Source organism: Macaca nemestrina, chromosome 1, assembly GCF_043159975.1.
Source record: "Macaca nemestrina isolate mMacNem1 chromosome 1, mMacNem.hap1, whole genome shotgun sequence".
Classification (NCBI taxonomy): Eukaryota; Metazoa; Chordata; class Mammalia; order Primates; family Cercopithecidae; genus Macaca; species Macaca nemestrina.
The window spans coordinates 97021976-97041493 of record NC_092125.1 but is presented as its reverse complement, the minus strand read 5'-3'; the positions used below and the strand labels follow the sequence as shown (position 1 = coordinate 97041493).

The 19518-nt window shown below is 40.7% G+C and overlaps 1 protein-coding gene across 5 annotated transcripts in view; it reads left to right on the top strand.

The window, feature by feature from the left end:
• The first annotated feature begins 607 nt into the window (after window positions 1–607).
• LOC105498234 (discoidin domain receptor tyrosine kinase 2) overlaps window positions 608–19518 on the top strand; it is a 164197-nt gene continuing 145286 nt past the window's right edge. For 3 of the 5 annotated variants that reach the window (XM_071081969.1, XM_011770240.3, XM_071081963.1), the window contains exons 1-3: window positions 1388–1710; window positions 1985–2243; window positions 3698–3817. The gene's annotated coding sequence lies outside the window, so the exon portion shown is untranslated. Of the gene's footprint in view, window positions 1037–1387; window positions 1711–1984; window positions 2244–3697; window positions 3818–19518 lie in introns of those variants that run through there. The other 2 variants (XM_071081961.1, XM_011770243.3) reach the window with 2 other exon arrangements.

Here is a 19518-nt window from a genome sequence, read left to right as displayed (position 1 = left end):
CCAGAAGTGTCCTGGTCTATATACAAGTAGACTCTTGACTGCCTAGTCTGCTTCAGACAAACCCTGGTGTATCTGGGTTTTGCAGTCTACATCACTGGCTCAGTCCTGGCTCAATTAAGACTATAACTTGAGTTCTAATTATACCTACACAGAAAAAAACAATCTCACCTATGGAGTAGAACCACCTTAAAATGAAAAAGGAAAACACATACCTATATCTACAGGCCCTGTCCTTTATCAGGCTCTGTCTGGTTTTATGAAGTTGTTACTGTTTTCCACATTTGACCTATAGTTCACCAAATCTGTGAAATCACAGATTGTATTTTTGGTACATTCTTTATAGTAATGCCAAAGAGGTGAACTACTATAGGCGTAGACATTTGAGGAGGATTTCTAGTTGTCTCTGGCAAGCACCCAGTAAGGTGCCTGATAAGAGACCAACACATATTTATTGAGTTGAGCTGCATGTCCTGGCCTGAGTCACCCTCAGACCTGACTTCAGATGCTGTAAGTTATTTGAAGAGTCTTCTTAATAAGTTGATATCTGCAGTGTCTTTTCTCTTCATAAAATCACCCTAGTTCTATTTTTTTCTCTAAGGTCTTGCTCGTTACCTTTAATCATTTCCATGGCTGCCCTCTGAACCAATCCGATGTTCTCTGTGTCCTTTTCTGTAACAGCTGTGAGGCACAGATATTAACAGCTGCTGCTTTCTGACCCTCAGACTGGTGCTGAGCTTATGAGACTTTTAGGAACTTAACACTGACTCAACACTGGCTCTCAGTTTCATGGCCACCCTCATTGTTTGTGTGTGTGTGTGCCTTTCCATTCCCCTTGTGAAATATCTCCTGCCCCTAACTTACTGTGGGAATGTTCCTCCATGATCTCTTTCCATCCTCCCTTTCCTGTTTGCTCACTTCTTTTCTTGCTCATCTTGAGACCGTGCAATCCCAGATTAACTACAAACAGAGAAGAGCTGGTGATAGCTCCAGAGCCCAGAGAAAGGAGGTCTCTTTACGAGAGGGGTGGCTCTCAAAGGTAAGCTCGCTCTTCTTAACCTGCCTTTTGCCATCTACCTCCCTCTTTGGATCTCCTGCTCCTGGGTCCCTGCTTGCCCTGCGTTCTCCATACTCACAGAGAATCAGGACCTCCAGAACAGCCCAGCGTGGGCTTGGTCAGGAATGATCCAGGCTCTGAAGGGTTAAGGCTGGAGCCTGGATGGATGGAGAGGGTTATTAGTTATCGTTTGGAGAGTGGAGTGAAGGCTCCTCCCCTGTTGCCTACCCGCCCCTTTCACATGATCTCTGACCATGGCTGTGGAAGCGGGCAGAAGATAAAGGGGGGGAAAAAAAGTTCACAAAATAATTTAGAAAGTCCTTATAAATGCTTGTGTTTTCATTTAGCAGCATGAATCGAGGACAGCAACAGACCCTCAGAGGCAGCAGCCAACTGGGAATTGAGTGGAAAAAAATAGGAATCCTGGATTCTGGCACTTTCCAGTTTTTTTTTTTTTTTTTTTTTTTTTTTTTTTTTTTTGGTGGGGGAAGCAGTGGTGGGAAGCGATTAAATCAAATCTTTCAGGGGAGAACTCAGCTCTAGGCTTTCATGGTCAAAATACTAAAGGTCAGCTCCGCGTGTGTGTCCCAACTGTCCCAGAAGCTTCAACTCGAAGAAACCCCAAACTTTAAGTTGTGCTTATAGCTTCAGCTTAAGTAAGAAAAATGAGGTGTGGGGTAGGTGGCGGGGAGGATCACAGGATGGGGATCAAGTCTTAAATGGAGGGGAAGGAAGAGGAGATGGATATGGGTGGGAATAAGGCAGAAGGGAGCTGTGTCTTTAAGTCTGTCCTATGGTTATACGTGTTTTTTCTTCTATGAATGGGTTTTGCTGTAAATTATAGCTTTGCCCATAGTCCCTTGGGTCAAAAGAAATAGTCTCTAAACAGAAAACAGCTCTGATTGGTGACTTTCCTTCTTCCCTCCCCAGCCCCCTTCCTAATTGAAACCAAATGTGCAATATATTGGATGCTGGGATCCCTGGCGCTTTCCCAGGAATCCTCAGAATGTGAGGTTTCTCTCAAAGGCATCTTGCATCAGCCTGTGGATGTATGCCTACCACCAGGCTCCTTCACCAGCAAAGTGGAAAAAGAAGCGTTTCACAACAAATTCTTCTTTCTGGGTTGGGGAAACGCAGTGGATTATAGCTCTGTTTTCTTCTTTCCAAAACTGTGCACCCCTGGATGAAAGTAAGTTATGTGGGTCTTTTTTCTTTATTATTTTTTCTTGTTTGAAAATGAAAGCTCCGCATATACTTCTTTTGGTGTTTCAGGAAAAGTTTTAAAAAGGAAACAGAAGGGCGTTTTTCAGTCAGACAAGGAAGGGAACGGAGTGAGGCACCACAGACTTGAGAAATCAGATCCCATGTTTTTGGGGGTCTGGATTTATGCTATGAAGGGAAGAATAAAGATCACTAATAACCAAAGAAGGCCGAAGCAAAATAAATGAATCCATAACAGCTGCAGGATACAATAAACAGCATTAGCAGAGCTGAAATTGTTGGCAGGCAAGACAGGCCGATTGCAGAGTTAGTTTCAGGATGAAGAAGGCAGAGCAAGAGAGCTAAGTTTTTAGACATTTAGTAGTGGTGTTAGAAGGTCCTGAGTTTTGGAGATAATGTAGACCAAGCACTTTTTGTTTTTCAGAGGAGTTGCTGATTTACTTGTGAGAAGGGTAACTTTGGATGAGGGGTGGCTTCCCCCTGAGATTTGGGGTGGCTAGGGGGAGGTTGGGTGCATGGAGGATTTTTCAGTTGTGACGATGAAATACAGCTTCCCAGACTCATCTCCTTGCTGGCTCTTGGTGTCTTTCCCTTTGTTATGGAATGACTTGGGGCTGTTTTCATTTGGGACCTCTGAGTCCTGGCCTAGGTTCAAGAGTCCGATCCAAAGGGAAAGAGAACTGTTCCCAGTGGTTGAAACTCTCAGACCAGCCATTTGAGGCAAGAGTTCGCACTGTTCAAGCCAGTAGGGGGTTCAGCACCATTTTGCCGATTGTTGGCTTCCTACAACCCAGAGTTAAGAGTCCTGAAAAGGGCCTTAGGCCTCTCATCTGACCCCCTCACTCCACAGATGTAAAAAATGATAGGAAGGGGACCGACCTGTTGGAGTCCCACAGTACATCTGTAGCGGAGCTGAAAATGAAATTGAGATTCTCTCCACTGCTAGTCCAGTGTTCTTTCCACCCCATACCTCTGCTTTCATTTACTTTTTAAGGCTTATTCTGCCTGAGACAATAGAGGCAGTATGATGAGCAAGTCACCACGAGGACATTAATTATCAGTAATAGAGAGGATGCCAATGGCGGCTCATCAGCTAATGATGTCTATGGTTATATTTGTGTGTGTGTGTGTAAAATAAAAAGAAGCTAACTTCTTAGTATTTTCTATGCACCAGACTCAAAATAATACATAATTCATGCTCAGAGCTTTTCGTACATAATTTGATTGAGTTCTCACAGCTATGTAAGGCATTATTTCTATCTTACATGTAAGGACATTAATGCTTAGAGAAGTGAAATGAGTTGCTCAAGGAAATGTAGCTAATACATTTGAAACTCATGTATATCCAACTCTAAAATCTGTGCTTGGAATCACTATTCAATGATACTCTCCTCATCTCCCTTGCATTTGGTTACTTTTGAGGTCAAATTCCATATTTCTCCGGGTGATCAGGAGGTGAAGGTGTCAAGCTACGGGAGCAGTATGGATTCTCTCTCGGAGGCCACTCCTGCACTTGGCTGAACATTTGTCGGGATATCAGATGTGAGTTGATTTCTGGGTCTTTGGTATATACTTACCTTCGTTATGCAAAGAGTCTGGGACTTAGAGTCAGAAGATTCAGGATAAGTTCTGGCTGTACCTGTTACTACTTAGCAAAGTTGCTTTGCCTTTCCGCACCTTGACTTCTGTATTTATTATATGGGAACAATGGCAGTACCTTTCAGTGTTATTGCTGTAAGAGGTATTGGATGTGCATGCATGCTGAAGGCTATCAAGGGCTTACCGGTATCAGCTCTTGTGATTAGGATCAGTAAACACCAGAACGTCTTGTGAGGCAGACCCTGTGGTGCTGGGTCTGGCAGTCGGTGCTGACGCTGGCGGGAGGGCAGATGGATTTGGATGTGTGTGAAACTCTGAAATGGGTGGCCTCAGCCTTAGTGCCCATCTCCTTTGAATGGAAGCAGGCCCTCCTCCCTCCCAGGGGAATACTCCTGAGGGCTCTGTCTTAACTTCTCTTCTGCTGGCCTGGTTTGCTGTGATTCCTCACCCAAAGCAGCGCAGGCTGAAGGACACTGTGCTTGGTGAAGCACCCCCTGTCTCTGAAAAGGAAGGGTTTACTCAGGACCAGTCCCCTGATTGCTCCTCAGACAAGACTCACATTTGAGGAGCTTTGTTTCTAGCTGAGGGCAGATCCTTGACCCAGGACCTTCTTGTCACTGGCAGGCACATCTCCCTTCATCTTTTCTCTGGCATTCGCTATTCTGTGCCTGCAGTCAGAAGGGAGGCCACTGCTCCTGGGGTGGGGGTGGAGAGCCAGCCTGCAGTGGGGAGGCCCCAGCCTCCGTTTCAGGGTAAGATCCATTTGCTTTAGAAACTTTAAATGTAAGGGAAGTGGGGAAGGTGTTTCCGGAATGCCTTTCACTTAGATTCCTCAACACTCTCCATGTCCAAGCACAGAACCTTATCACCTGCTTATTCTCCCCTAGCCACTCTGTGAACTCCCTCTTTTCTTCCCTTCCTGTATAATCGCTCCCCAGTCTTGAAGTCATATGAATTCTCGATCACACACAGTGAATTTACTTCAAACCTTTCCATGTATTTTCATTTTTAATAGACACACGAAAAAATTAGAATGGCCACCCTCCATACATTCGTGTCACACTATTTTCAATTCGCATGATCGCTCAGATATCCGTCCTAAGCTCCTTTAAAAGATCTGCTTTCAGGCACTTCACATCACCCTCACCTCAAACACACAATCCAAACACACATCTCGCAGGCATCCAGAAAGCAAACACACGTTTAAAACTGGACCTCCACAGACATGCTAACATTCTTGTGCCAGCTCACATAAATGGTGACCTGTCCGCAACACAGACACACTGGACTCTTTATACCTCTTGCCCGTTTGAAGCTGTGTAACATATGAATTGATCAACTCTGTCCCAACAATGACTACTCAGTCCAGAAATGTGTCCAGCATCCCCAGGCATCCCAGAGCTTCTCTGAATGCAGCAACCATCCATAGTGAGGACTGCTCACCAGGAAATTAGAAACCCCAGGTAGACTTTAAAAGATTTTCAGACCAATCAAATCAGAATATCTGAGGTTGGAGATTGGGAATCAGTACTGTGAACTGCTCCCCAGGTGATTCTGATGTGAAACAGAGTTAAGTACCTCTGCAGATAAATCTCTAACTGTGTTGTCTTTGGCAATTCAATTTTATTCCATTTGATTTAATTCTATTTGTCAAAGATTTATTAACACTGTGCTAATAACATAGTTTAGTAAAGGAGCTGAGATGTCCAGATACCTGTCAAGGAAGTTTATTGGAACATCAATCACCTAGTGGCTAAAGTGATGGCGTCTGTAAACTTTTTCTCTCTTTTAATTATATTTGTATACATTTAAATATGTTATTATTAATCCTGCATTATTCACATATGATTTGGCTAAAAATAATTCTCTTCTTTTCTAATTGTTTTGCATAGAAATATTTGATGTTTCCTAATGCTATAAACCCCAGCATTTGGCAAATTATATACTTATTACTAGCTGGAATCTTACTTTGGCTTTGAAATGCTGAACAAGGTCAGTTTTGAGCCAGCCCAAGAGTTGCTAAGGCCTGGAAGGGCAATGCAAAGGTAGAGGAGTTCTAAACATGGGTTCGGACTTACTACAGAGCTCCTGAGTTTAGCTGGGCTTCTCTTGGAAACTGGATATTGTCTGTAATGGATCCACTCATTAACTCATCTGTGACTTGTATTTTGTGCCTAAAGGAACCCCCAAAAAATCTGTGAGGGGCCCTTTGGATCTATAGCTCCGAGGTTAGTGCTGGCTGGTGCTCTGTAGTATGAGTGAGAGGGAGAGGGCAAGTGATAAATAGAACTTCAGTTGCGTCATGTAGTGAAAAGAACAGGTAGTGCGGCTATGGTCCCACCCCCATCATTTTCTAGGGTTTCAATCTCAGAGGAGTTTTTTTAACTTCACTGGTCTTCAATTTCCTCATGAATTTTATCCTCTTCATTTGAGTTTAGATAAGGTAATGTATAGGAAACTGGAAAGCACTGTACCTGTGAGGATAATAGGTGTGGATGCCCTTTGGGACATATTTCATAGGTAGCTAAACCCGCAAAGTTTGCTGTAATGCAAGATAATCCTTAGGGCCTTAATGGCTTAGGTAGCCAAAATAAATTGAGATGGGAGATGGATTAAAAATGAGGGCAAACAATCTAGCATTTTTGCATTTTTTCCTTTTAAAATTTGAATGCTCTTATGAATCCAAAAACATGAAACAGTACAAATCTCAGTGAACTCTCATGTCTAAGATAGTTTTCACTGATTTTATTTTTCTCTTAAATAGTAGTGATTTAAAAAAAAATCACAGGTATATTTTTTATCTATTAAAAATGTCATAGCATCCTGGTAAACTCTGTCATAATTTTGTTTTTGCTGTATTGATTTATTTACTCCTCAGTAAATAGTTATTGCATGCCTATTCTCTGTTGGACACTGTTATATATTTTGTGATGAACAAACCCCACGAAGTTATGAGCATTTATAAGCATTCATTGCTTTAGGTTCTAGGGAGTATATTATGAATTTGACTGTACAAAACTTGATTTAGAAAATTGGTATCCAACCTGGATTAATAAAATTTAGCTTTTAAAGTTTGCTGAACTATAATTCAAAAACAATACAGAAATAGTTATTAGATGGTGATTGTCAGTGGAGCCAGGTGTTATGCCATAATAAATAGGATCCTAAATTTTATATTTTTTATAATTTTTAAAAGTTATAGAGCAACTTTAGCTTTATAGAAAAACTGAGAACAAAATGCAGAGTTCTCATGAATTCCTTCTACCCTTTGCACAATTTCCCTACTACTATCACCTTGTATTAGTATTATGTTTTATTTGCTATTAATTACTCAATATGTATTTATTAAACATAACAAAATAATAAATAAATTTATTATTTATGCCCTATTTGTTATTGTGAAAATAATAAGTCATATTGCTGCCTCTCAAGCTGTTTATAATGTTATGTAGCTGTAGTTTGAGGTTTCTCATTTATTAGAAAAAAATTTTTCTGTGCACTTAGTGCATGCCTTATTCAGTGCTAGGGCTTAACACAATATCTGGACATAGTAGACATTTAATAAAACATCTACTGAATATATAAACAAATGAAATGAAGGATCCAGAAGTAAAAGACATAATTCTTGTCCTTAAGAACTTAGGAAACAACAGACACATACAGCAGTGACTAGAGAAAATTTCAGAAACACATAACATATGATTAAATCTCTGATAAAGGAGACACCTCCATCTCCTTTTCAAACAAAACCATCCTCGTTTTCCTTATTTTTGGGACTGTACTTTTTTTTTTTTTTTTTTTTGAGATGGAGTCTCGCTCTGTCACCCAGGCTGGAGTGCAATGGTGCGATCTTGGCTCACCGCAACCTCTGCCTCCTGGGTTCAAGTGATTCTCCTGCCTCAGCCTCCTGAGTAGCTGGGATTACAGGCACCCGCCACCATGCCTAGCAAATGTTTGTAATTTTAGTTGAGACGGGGTTTCACCATGTTGGCCAGGCTGGTCTTGAACTCCTGACCTCAGGTGATCCACCTGCCTCGGCCTCCCAAAGTGTTGGGATTACAGGCAGGAGCCACTGCGCTTGGCCTGGGACTGTACTTCTTATCACCATTGTCTTTGTTGCCATAGTCTTCATTATTATCATAATTATGGCTATTGTTCTATGTCTAAATCCAAGCATTAAAGAACAAACTCCCATATCCCCATGGTAAGGTTGGAGAAGTGGGTGCAAGTGCGTCTATGTGTGTTTTTGGCAATTTTAAAGTACAGTCACACCAATATATGCCACTTCCGTTTCTTGCTGGAAGTAAAATGAGTGTCTACTTGGGCTTTGTAAAAGAAAATCGCACTTCGGAAGTCCTCATGGGAGCCATACCAAAATGCCTTGCAGTACTGTAACTTCTCAGAGGCATGTAAAAGTTAGAGGATTGGTGAAGTTTTCAAAGGCTACTGGCACTTGTCCTTCAGGATGAACCCTCTTGAGATGCAGGGGAACAAATCGACCTCAATAAGAGAGTAGTGAGAGCTAAATTCACTCAAGAATAGCAATCTGTTCCTCAGACAGATGTAGTTGTAATTTTAGAATGTGTACATAACTGAGAGTTTAAAATGGACATAATAATGCTAAAATAGTATCAATGGAAATTAAAAATAAGTCCTAATCCCAACCAAAATTCTAGCAAGTTATTTTGTGGATATCAACAAACTGATTCTTTTTTTTTTTTTCTTTTTCTATTTTTGAGATGGAGTCTTGCTCTGTCGCCCAGAGTGGAGTGCAGTGGCGCAATCTCTGCTCACTGCAACCTCCACCTCCCGGGTTCAAGTGATTATCCTGTCTCAGCCTCTTGAGTAGCTGGGATTACAGACGTGCACCACCATGACTGGCCTCAACAAACTGATTCTAAAATTTATATAGAGAGGTTAAAAGATCAGATTAGCCACTGCAATACTAAATGAGAACAAAGTCAAAGGACTGATAGTACTTGACTTCAAGACTTACTGTAAAGCTCTGGTAATCAATACATCATGGTATTGGTGAAAAAATAAACAAATAGATCAACAAAACAGAATAGAGAGCCCAAATAGACCCATATAATGTAGCCAACTGTTCTTTGACAAAGAAGCAGAGGCAATCTGATGGAGAAAAGGTAGTATTTTCAACAAATGGTGCTGGAACAACTGGACATCCACATGCAAAAATAATGAATCTTAGGTACAAACCTTACATCCTTCACAAAAGCAACTCAAAGTGGATCATAGACCAAAATGTAAATGCAAAACAATGAAACTCATAGAAAATAACATAGGAAAAAATCTCAGTAATCTTGGGTATTTTGATGACTTTTAGATACAGCACCAAAGGCACTATCTGTGAAAGAAATCACTGATTAGCTGGACTTCATTAAAACTGTAAACTTCCGCTTTGTGAAAGACAATGTCAAGAGAATGACAATACAAACCATCGGTTGAGAGAAAATACAGATGGTCCTGATTTAAAACGGTTCAACTTATGATTTTTCAACTTTACGACAGTGCAAAAGTGATACTCATTCAGTAGAAATAGTACTTCGAATTTTGAATTTCACTGGACAAAACTATGGAAACAGTAAAAACTATTCGAGGTTGCCAGGGATTAGGAGTGAGGGAGGGATAAATGGAACAGAGAGGATTTTTAGTGTAGTGAAACTGTTCTGTGGTTACTACAGTGGGGGATGTATGTCATTATACCTTTTTCAAAACCCATAGAATGTATAAAATGTAGAACACTGAGAGTGAACCCTAATGTAAACAATGTACTTTGGGTGAAAATGATTTTTTTTTTTTTTTTTAAATTTGAGATGGAGTCTTGCTCTGTCACCCAGGCTGGAGTGCAGTGGCATGATCTCGGCTCACTGCAACCTCTGCCTCCCGGGTTCAAGCGATTCTCCTGCCTCAGCCTCCTGAGTAGCTGGGACTACAGGCGCGTGCCATCACGCCCAGCTAATTTTTGTATTTTTAGTAGAGACAGAGTTTCACCATGTTGGTCAGGCTGATTTCGAACTCCTGATCTCGTGATCTGCCCCTCTAGGCCTCCCAAAGTGCTGGGATTACAGGTGTGAGCCACTGCGCCTGGCCGAAAATGATGTGTTGATATCACACACGATTAGGTTTATTGATAGGCTTATTGATTGTAATAAATGTGCCAATGTTGTGAGGGATGTCAATAGTGGGGGAGGTTTTATAGCAGAGGACAAGGGTGTATATGGGAACAATCTGTACTTTCTACTTAATTTTGCTGGGAACCTAGAACTGCTCTAAAAGAATTAGAGTTTAATTTAAAAAATCTGCCCAATCTCCAAATTCTAGCACTTTGATTCCATCTTGGCTACTTCTTTCTTATTTGAAGGCAGTCATTGTAATATAGTTATAATCATGAGCATCTGTATTTTAAAATGATTAATTTTGTTTTTCAGATAAGTACCCTAAACTTAAATGATATTATTTTATTTATTAAAGCGACCTGAGGCAGAAATGTTTCAAATTCTTGAGAAAGACTAATTCAATAGGTTAATAGCAGATATATAGGTATTTTTGTGTTATACCCTTCAAATTATAATAACTATCACTTAAAGAATAGTCATTTGTTTTGTTTGTTTGTTTTTACAGACAGTATCTCACTCTGTTGCCCAGGCTGGAGTGCAGGGTGCAATCATGGCTCACTACAGCCTGTACCTCCTGGGCTCAAGTGATCCTTCCACCTCAGCCCCTCAACTAGCTGGGACTATATGTGCGCACTACCACAGCTGCCTAAATGTTTTGTTTTTTTGTAGAGATGTGATTTCACTATGTTGCTCAGGCTGGTCTCTAACTCCTGGGCTCAAGCGATCCTCCCACCTTTGCTTCTCAAAATGCTAGGATTACAAACATGAGCCACTGGACCCACCCTCATTGTGTTGTTTTAACTACAACTCGGTATGGTAGAAAGAGTAATGGGCCAAGGGTTAATAGGGTGAGATTCTAATTTTAACTTTGCCACCTATGAGGAGTGGGACTTTGTGCAACAATGTTTTAAATCTTTCAGCATTTAAATTTTTCTCATCTGTAAAGGACAATATACAATTTCTACATTTTCTGGTTCAATTATGCTAATAGCTGTCCTGTCAGCACCCACACCCCCCTATTCACTTTCACAGATTAAGACTTGAGTCGCTATGATCTTCACCCTAGTTGTCATCCTGTCCCCATACTCTCTGAATATGCTCCTCTCTCCTCTCATTTTAGCCAAATACCACTCTTCTTGAAGGCCAGCTTAAGTTTCAGATCCTCCATCCATCCCAGATCTTACTTCTTGGAATCCCTAGTTCTTTTGGTCAGTATCACTTAGTTTAGCAAAGACTATATCTTAGGTGATCGCTCTAACTCACCTTATAGCATTAACCCGTAAGTGAGTACTTACTGAACTCTCACTGTATATTAGATTAAGGACTTACTTTACATGCCTGGCACAGTGCTTATTTGTTGTTGGAAAAAATTTTAGAGGGCAGTAATTGAAATGTCATACACTATAGTCTTTGAGGATGGAAAAGAGCTCAGTAAGTTTCTATTAATTGGTTATGCCGTTAAGATCAGCATCTAAAGAGAGCTAGGTCATGGAAAAAAAATGGCTTAAGTACTGGACTTACTCTCAGAAGTACTAGACTTAAATCTTGATTCTTATGATTTGTGAACATTGTAGAAATATACTAATGTCTTGTGAGTACAGATAAGGAGGAACAGATAAGCTCATGTGAAAACTCGGTTTGTATTGGGCCTATATTATATACAGGGCTATTTTATTTTATTTTTTGTTTTATTTATATTTATTTATTTATTTCTGAGACAGAGTCTCACCCTGTCACCCAGGCTAGAGTGCAGTGGCGTGATCTCGGCTCACTGCAACCTCTGCCTCCTGGGTTCAAGCCATTCTCCATCCTCCTGCCTCAGCCTCCCGAGTAGCTGGGATTACAGGCACCCACCAGCACACCCAGCTAATTTTTGTATTTTTAGTAGAGACAGGGTTTCACCATGTTGGCCAGGCTGGTCTTGAACTCCTGACCTCCGGTGATCCACCCACCTTGGCTTCCCAAAATGTTGGGATTACAGTCATGAGCTACCATGCCTGGCCTATTTTCTTTATTTATTTATATATTTATATATTTTTTGAGGTGGAGTTTCGCTCTTGTTTCCCAGGCTGGAGTGCAATGGTGCCATCTTGGCTCACCGCAACCTCCGCCTCCCAGGTTCAAGCCATTCTCCTGCGTCAGCCTCCCAAGTAGCTGGGATTACAGGCATGGGCCACCATGCCCAGCTAATTTTCTGGGTTTTTTTTAGTAGATACGGGGTTTCTCCATGTTGATTAGGCTGGTCTTGAACTCCCAACCTCAGGTGATCTGCCCGCCTTGGCCTCCCAAAGTGTTGGGATTACAGGCGTGAGCTACCATGCCCAGCCTGTTTTATTTTATTTTAACAACAAATAGAAGGTGGTTATTCCAGGAGGGTTTCAGAATACTACCCCAGATTTGGTTTCTCCTGGTTTGACTACAGGCAGTGCTGGTGTCTTTCTCTTGATCATACTCCTTTCCTCATGGGTGTGTTCAGTCCTCTGATAATAGAAGTGCTTACCTTTAACCTTTCCCTCTCTCACTGAGTGTTCTCTCTTTTCTAAAATACCTTTCATTTGTTAAAGCTTTTAAAAAATCCTTATTTGAACATTCAGTGTTATGTAAAAAAACAAATTAACTGCTGCTTAATACCATGTTTGGAGGTGAAAAATTTTCTAAGCCTTTTGCTCAGCCATTTATTACCAAAGGGGTATCAAGCTTGGATGTCAATCTAGGATGTAAATTCTAGACCTATACAATTCCTTCAAGGGCATCTGAAAAGTTGCTTTCTAATCCTTTTGCTGTATTTTGGCAGCAAGCTTTGTTTTCACAGTTTAAAGAGGATTGATAGTCTTCCTATTGTCTCTCCTTCTCCTTCACAACTTTCTGAAGTTCTCTTGCCTGTTTCACTTTCATGGCTTAAGGTACCAGATTCTTCTGCCCCTTTCATAGATCCACCAGCGCCCCCCATGCTCCAGAAAAATGGAGCTACACTGTGCCTTTCCCTGAGCTGTAGAAAGTGCCACCTCTAGGTTCCCAGGTGCTTCTCATCATCATTTTTCAATTGATTGAGTTGCCAACATCTACAAAATATATTCTAACAAAGATGCTCAGAATGTCTGATATTGACCTATCTACACAGGTAAACTTTAATAACTCTGCATTTCCCTTTCACTGCTGGCCTCATGCCTTTTGCAGAAGTAATATAGGAAAGAAGAAGAGCATTTAAATAGGGCAGAAGATCTAATTTTCTTTTTCTTTCTGGAGATGTTGTCTCACTCTGTCACCCAGGCTGGAGTGCAGAGGCTTGGTCATGACTCACTGTAACCTCCGCCTCCTGGGCTCAGGTGATTCTCCTGTCTCAGCCTTCCGAGTAGCTGGGATTACAGGCACCCACCACCACGCCCAGCTAATTTTTGTATTTTCAGTAGAGATGAGGCTTTGCTGTGTTGGCTAGTCTGGTCTCGAACTCCTGACCTCAGGTGATCCACCTGCCTGGGCCTCCCAAAGTGCTGGGATTACAGGCGTGAGCCAATGCACCCGGCCAGAATATCTAATTTTCTAACTTACAACGTACTTGAATATTGAAAGGAATTTCATACTTTTAGAACAAAACCCTCATTTGGGTTGGGTAGGATTACGGCAAGGAGAAGTCTGGGAAGGAGTTTTTGGGTAGTTAAACTGGAAAAAGAGAGTCTGGCACATTCAGAATGGTTCCATATTTGTTACCCGCAGACTGTACATAAGAAATGAGACCTGGCTTTTAAGAGATATGATGCCTGTGAAAACCCAGGATACACTTGCGACTGGCTTTACCCAAAAGTGTTTAGGACTCTAGTAGGGACACCTCCAGTTCCTTTTGGAAATAAGCTAATATTTGGTTTTCAAAAATGTATTGAAGTAGTCTTCATGAGAAAAATAGAAAATAGAAATGTTATTGAATGTTCTTGCACCTAATGCTACTTTTTAGCATTTTTAAAAATAGTGAAGTACATGTTGGGGTGGGAGTGGAGAAGAGACTATAATATTTCTGTATCTGAAGCCTCTGTAAGGTCTTAATCCAGCCCTCCATAGGAACATAAGCAATAATTGTCATCTACAACTTGTTCCTAAATTTACTCACAGTTTCTCAGAGCTATTGAGAGAAGTACTACGATGCTAATTTAAAAATATTTTCAAATTCATCTGTATGATGATGAAGTTATTATAGTTACAAATGCATGATTCAGCAATAGGCATTAGGAAAACATATCCACCAGACAGCCTGATGATCATGGTGTATGACACTTTCTTCTGAACACATGCGGGTTAGATGAAAGTGGTGACAAAGGATTGAGATATCTAGATCCACATCATTTACTTTTTTTTTTTTTTTTTTTTTTTTGAGACAGAGTCTCGCTCTGTCACCCAGGCTGGAGTGCAATGGCACACTTGGCTCACTGCAACCTCTACCTCCCAGGTTCAAGTGATTCTCCTGCCTCGGCCTCCTGAATAGCTGGGATTTCAGGCATGTACCACCACGCCTGGCTGTTTTTGTATTTTTAGTAGAGAGGGGGTTTCACTATGTTGGCCAGGCTGGTCTTAAACTCCTGACCTCAGGTAATCCTCCCACCTCGGCCTCCAAAAGTATTGGGATTGCAGGTGTGAGACACAGTGCCTTGCCATTGTTTACTTTTATAAGCAGTCTCACTACTGGGTGGCCAAAGGAAATGAAATCAGTATGTCAAAGAGATACGTGCACTCCCAGATTTATTGCAGCATTATTCACAATAGTTGAGATATGGAATCAACTTAAGTGTCTATCAATGGATGAATGGATAAAGAAAGTGAGTGCATACACACAATGCAGTACTATTCAGCTTTAAAAAAGAAGGAAATCCTGTCATTTGTGACAACATGAATGAACTTGGAGGACATTATGTTAAGTGAAGTAAGCCGGCATAGAAAGACAAATACCACATAATATCATCTGTATGTGGGGTATAAGGGAGTAGAACTCATAGAAACTGAGAGGAAAATGGTGGTTCCTAGAGGCTGGGCAAGGTAGGATGGGAAGATTAGAGAGGAACAAATTTAAGACATTTATTGTACATCATGGTGACTACAGTTAATAGCAATAAACTGTATCCTTGAAAATTTCTGAGAGAGTAAATTTTAAGTGTTCTCGTTACAACAGAATAAGTATGTGAGGTAATGCATATGTTAAATAGTGTGATTTAGCCATTTCACAATGTAGACATATATCAAAGCATCATGTTGTGTGCTGTAAATATATACAGCTTTTACTTGTCAATTTAAAAATATTTTTTAAAATTATAAAAAAGAAATGTACAGTCTAGGCCTCACACGAGGCCTACTCAATCAGTATCTGTATGTAAATATTAGAATTTAAAAAGTAAAATGAGATAAAACAAAACTAAAAAACAAAAGGAATTCGATTTCCACCTGCACCATTAACCACACCTCTTTTTTTTTTTGAGACGGAGTTTCACTCTTGTTACCCAGGTTGGAGTGCAATGGCATGATCTCTGCTCACTGAAATCTCCGCCTCCTGGATTCAAGTGATTCTCCAGCCTCAGCCTCCCAAGTAGCTGGGATTACAGGCACCCACCACCACACCTGGCTAAGTTTTGTATTTTTAGTAGAGATGAGGTTTCTTTTTTTTTTTTTTTTTTTGAGACAGAGTCTTGCTCTGTCGCCCAGGCTGGGGTGCAGTGGCCGGATCTCAGCTCACTGCAAGCTCCGCCTCCCGGGTTTAGACCATTCTCCTGCCTCAGCCTCCCGAGTAGCCGGGACTACAGGCGCCCGCCACCTCGCCCGGCTAGTTTTTTGTATTTTTTAGTAGAGACGGGGTTTCACCGTGTTAGCCAGGATGGTCTCGATCTCCTGACCTCGTGATCCGCCCGTCTTGGCCTCCCAAAGTGCTGGGATTACAGGCTTGAGCCACCGCGCCCGGCCGAGATGAGGTTTCACTATATTGGCCAGGCTGCTCTAGAACTCCTGACCTCAGGTGATCTGGGCCTCCCAAAGTGCTGGGATTACAGGCATGAGTGCCCAGCCAACCACACTTCTTAAGGCTAGATAAATAAATAGCTTTAAGTGTAGAGCAAATGGTGTTTCACTTGCAAAGAAGAGGATCTCTTGGTCCTCTCCTTTCCCCAACCGCAAATAACGACTTTGCTATTGGCGATGGAGGGTGGGTCGGGAAGGGAAGTTTGTGAAGCAATGGCCGAGGGCCTTATTGAACAGGCATGCTGCAGGGGTGGCTTGGTCATAAGTTGCTGATGAAGCAGATTCTCTGTCACTCATCCCTGGTGAACAGGTGGGGACTGCCTTCTTCAAGAGAGACAGGTGATAATAGAAGAGTAGACAACTCTGAACAAACTTTTCCTGAGGATTGTCCCTTTTGGTATTACTCAAACTTGAATAATACATGGGCATGTTTTATAGGGAATTTTTTTTCAGCTCTTTGGGTGATCTATTATTAGGATCTTATTAAAATATGTATAATTTTAAAACTGGGTATACACTACTTATGCTTATAGTTCTTATGCGACTCTAGAGCCAAAACAAATTTATAAATGAAATCAACTATATCTGAGCAGACCTCGGGATTTGAGAGAGAAAAATAAATCAAATATAACTATGAAACCCAATAAGATGTAAATTATTTTAACGTGATAGATAATATGGTTTTGTTGAAACTAATCACTAGTATGGAACTTAAAGATAGACACAGTAGAACCATGTATCCTCAGGGTCTGGTCTGTGTTTAAATGTGTTATTTAGATGTATTAATACTCATGCAAAACATGCCTGTTAGCGTAAGTACATTGAACAAATTGTTGTTAATAGCTTTGAGGGTTCATAAGTTCAGGAAAATAAGATCTCAACCAAAACTCTGTAGTAAACAATCATCGAATGTCAGTTTCAATGACGTATCATTTGAGAATTTGTTAAATTGTCTACTCACTTGAAGATGGGGTTAGCATTGTGTTGATATTAAAATTGGTACTCAGTGGATATCTAATCCATTTACTAACAGAATCAGGGACAGAATCATTCTTCTTTGTGTATTTACGCCTCAAGTTTCTGCTTATAAGCTGGTATGTGTTGGTATGTAAAAAGCCAGAGTCCCCATGGCACATCTGCTCACAGCGTGAAGATGACGTTGAATCCTATGGCTTAGTAGATTAAACTGCCTCATGCCATGCAGCGACTTAGTTTTCCCAACATTTCCTCTATTTCCATCCTTGACTTCATCTGGCTTTCATTTGGCATTTGTGCAAGTGTAAACACAAATGAAAAGTCAGGCAGTGAAATTGCATGATGGTTACTTCTTGTATAAAATGTTAAATTATAATCAAAGACACAAAATTTTAAAAATCCTAGAACTCTTGTGGACTGCAAGATATTTATCCTTTGAGACATACTGCTTTAAAATTAAATTTAGGCTCCACGGTTCTCAGGAAAACTTTTCTCATCTGCGGTCTTTCCTTTAAGTTCCATTAATAATTAAAAATGACAGTTGTGATGACTTCTGAGTAATGAGTGTTTATTATGCTCCAAAATTTAAGTTAAGCACTTTACATATGTAGTCTCATGAAAACCTGGTAATTGGTGTGAAGTGAGAGCTTTGGCTATTTTACATGTGAGGACATTAGACACCAAGAAAAGGTCAATCACATGACAAGTAAGTGGCAGCAGCAGAATTTGAAACTGTATCTTTCTCATTGCAACATCCAAGCCTTACCCACTAAAGCCCCTTCTTTTTTTTTTTTTTTTTAATTATTATACTTTAAGTTCTAGGGTACATGTGCATAACGTGCAGGTTTGTTACATATGTATACTTGTGCCATGTTGCTGTGCTGCACCCATCAACTTGTTAGCACCCAACTACTCGTCATTTACATCAGGTATAACTCCCAATGCAATCCCTCCCCCCTCCTGCCTCCCCATAATAGGCCCCGGTGTGTGATGTCCCCCTTCCCGAGTCCAAGTGATCTCATTGTCCAGTTCCCACCTATGAGTGAGAACATGCGGTGTTTGGTTTTCTGTTCTTGTGATAGTTTGCTAAGAATGATGGTTTCCAGCTGCATCCATGTCCCTACAAAGGACACAAACTCATCCTTTTTGATGGCTGCATAGTATTCCATGGTGTATATGTGCCACATTTTCTTAATCCAGTCTGTCACTGATGGACATTTGGGTTGATTCCAAGTCTTTGCTATTGTGAATAGTGCCGCAATAAACATACGTGTGCATGTGTCTTTATAGCAGCATGATTTATAATCCTTTGGGTATATACCCAGTAATGGGATGGCTGGGTCATATGGTACATCTAGTTCTAGATCCTTGAGGAATCGCCATACTGTTTTCCATAATGGTTGAACTAGTTTACAATCCCACCAACAGTGTAAAAGTGTTCCTATTTCTCCACATCCTCTCCAGCACCTGTTGTTTCCTGACTTTTTAATGATTGCCATTCTAACTGGTGTGAGATGGTATCTCATTGTGGTTTTGATTTGCATTTCTCTGATGGCGAGTGATGATGAGCATTTTTTCATGTGTCTGTTGGCTGTATGAATGTCTTCCTTTGAGAAATGTCTGTTCATATCCTTTGCCCACTTTTTGATGGGGTTGTTTTTTTTTTCTTGTAAATTTGTTTGAGTTCTTTGTAGGTTCTGGATATTAGCCCTTTGTCAGATGAGTAGATTGCAAAAATTTTCTCCCATTCTGTAGGTTGCCTTTTTACTCTGATGGTAGTTTCTTTTGCTGTGCAGAAGCTTTTTAGTTTAATGAGATCCCATTTGTCAATTTTGGCTTTTGCTGCCGTTGCTTTTGGTGTTTTAGACATGAAGTCTTTGCCCATGCCTATGTCCTGAATGGTACTACCTAGGTTTTCCTCTAGGGTTTTTATGGTATTAGGTCTAACATTTAAGTCTCTAATCCATCTTGAATTAATTTTCGTATAAGGAGTAAGGAAAGGATCCAGTTTCAGCTTTCTACTTATGGCTAGCCAATTTTCCCAGCACCATTTATTAAATAGGGAATCCTTTCCCCATTTCTTGTTTCTCTCAGGTTTGTCAAAGATCAGATGGCTGTAGATGTGTGGTATTATTTCTGAGGACTCTGTTCTGTTCCATTGGTCTGTATCTCTGTTTTGGTACCAGTACCATGCTGTTTTGGTTACTGTAGCCTTGTAGTATAGTTTGAAGTCAGGTAGCGTGATGCCTCCAGCTTTGTTCTTTTGACTTAGGATTGTCTTGGAGATGCGGGCTCTTTTTTGGTTCCATATGAACTTTAAAGCAGTTTTTTCCAATTCTGTGAAGAAACTCATTGGTAGCTTGATGGGGATGGCATTGAATCTATAAATTACCTTGGGCAGTATGGCCATTTTCACGATATTGATTCTTCCTATCCATGAGCATGGTATGTTCTCCCATTTGTTTGTGTCCTCTTTTATTTCACTGAGCAGTGGTTTGTAGTTCTCCTTGAAGAGGTCCTTCACATCCCTTGTAAGTTGGA